A 2,119-nucleotide genomic window follows, 5' to 3' on the forward strand; every position below is an offset into this window, starting at 1 on the left:
TCCACCTGCACACAGCCAAATACAAATTCTCTACCTACAACCATTAGCTTTAGCTTAGCTCCACCTCCAAGCTCGAAGCTAGAACTACAATATTCACCTTATTGGTCAACTTGATACCTCTGCAAGGATCCTGCAGCTTCCTCCACCTGCAGGCTCTTACAGATAAGTGGATATCAAACCTCCAGCTAAGGAATCTGCATTAAAATATCACTACAAACTCCAACTGTAGATTCAAACAAATGACTCTAAAAGCCAACTTCTACACCAACTATGTCCTCTAACTCTTGTCTGCAACCTGCAAAGTCATCTTAGCTCGTTGCATCTGACAGAATCGTCTATATTAATCCTCCATCTTGAAGCCTTTGTGAGCAGCCTGCAGTTTCCTCCACATGCAGATACTGCTTGCTAAGAGCTACCATGACAACATCTAGAAACCAGTCTGCCTCCACCTGAGGATCTGAGGCCTCAAACTACAACACCAGTCTCTGATTCCTCAACCAAGCTTTGCCTTCAACCTCTGCCAGAATGCAGCTTCCTCCACCTGCATCCTGGCAGACAGACTCATATCAAACCTCCACTGAGGGCCTTTGCAAGCAAATATCACCTCAACCTGCACAGGTGTATTAGTGCACATGACCCTTGAAGCCAACTTCTACACCAGCTGTGTCCTCTAACTCCTGCATGCAACCTGTCATGTCGTCTCTACTGGTTGCATCAGGCAGAAATATGCCACTAAGACTTCCACCTGGAAGCTTTTGTCAGCAACCTGCAGCTTCCTCCGTCTGCAGACAGACTGAGAGGAGCTTTATACTCCAACCACATCAAAGACTAAGACACAATGTAAAACCCAACCTGCAGCTTCCTGTCTGCAAAATAGAAAGCTGCACCCTGAAGCTGAACTTTTTAACTCTGCCAGTTCCTGCATTGTGTTTCCAACATGTTTAAAGAACTTATGTCACACATTTATGCCTTATTACATACATTATACACTTATGCCACACTATTTAGAGGAGTCAAGTACCGTCAGGATTTCAGACAGCAAGGTTCTGCAAGAGAGGGAATCCCAAACATCAAGGAGAAAGCAACAGCCGCTGCCTCAAGTAAGCTGCAGCCTCATCTCCTACTTTAATATTCAGGGAAGATTAGCATTAGCTTGATTATTACTGAAATGTGACTGCTGTTATTTTAGATATCACTTCCTGTTGTGGTCACTTTATGTCTCCTGCAGCAAAGTTTCTCACTCTTTAGTGTCATGTTGGATGTTTTTTTACAGACCACATCCTCAACACGTCACGTTCAGAGAGGACAGGATCAGCTTTGTGGTTTCTGAGGCCGGTGTCACAAACAGCGTGTTCACCATGAGGAGCATCTTCAGCCAGAAACATCGAACTTTGTCAATACAATCAAAAACTAAAGTAAGTCACATATCTTCATAAAAACAAGAAAGTAACCAACTTTCTTCAACATTTTAGAAACTCACGAGCTTGGCAGAACTTTAACATTTATATGATCACATTTATTTCCAGTGTGCCCGCCTTGATGAATCTTCATCACCTCCTCCTCTTCAACCATTAATTTACCATCACCGTCGCCTACACCTGCAGGAAGTGGAAGAAAGCTGCACCGTCGACCTTCACCTCAGAAATCTACTCACTAAACCGGCCGCCATCAACCAGACCTCCAACTTCAGCTTTTAACGGTTAACCTGCAGAAACTTAAACACACATGAAGTCGATCAGACACAGTGTTCTGTTTTCATCAGGACTTTTCAGTTTCAACACACTCGTTTGTGTGTGTGTGTGTGTACCTTCTAACTCCGGAGCCCAAGCACTGACAGCCTGCTCTGGGCCCGTTGTTACTGCCTCACGCCAAAGAATATGATGTCAATAAAATGTCAGAAAAATAACTAAAAATGAAAGAATCCAGGTTTTTATTTTTTACTATTCATGTTGAATTTTAAGTGTGGAAACACGTTTTAGTGAAAATGTGTAATGAAGGATCTTTTAGCATAACATTTATAAGTGTTCTTAGTTACAGACTTGTTCTGTTTGTGTTGATTTAAAGGAGTAATATGTAACTCTGACACCGAGTCTGGCATCTGGCTCTCAGATAAATCTTA

General features: G+C 42.6%; 1 long non-coding RNA gene across 1 annotated transcript; it reads left to right on the plus strand.

Annotated features, from left to right (window-relative positions):
* The first annotated feature begins 1,023 nt into the window (after positions 1-1,023).
* On the plus strand, positions 1,024-1,907 carry LOC306835290. Its single transcript, XR_013780618.1, has 3 exons — positions 1,024-1,100; positions 1,274-1,415; positions 1,527-1,907. It is a non-coding gene; the product is annotated as an uncharacterized lncRNA (long non-coding RNA).
* The last annotated feature ends 212 nt before the right edge of the window (positions 1,908-2,119 follow it).

This window comes from Symphodus melops, assembly GCF_947650265.1.
Source record: "Symphodus melops genome assembly, chromosome: 14".
Classification (NCBI taxonomy): Eukaryota; Metazoa; Chordata; class Actinopteri; order Labriformes; family Labridae; genus Symphodus; species Symphodus melops.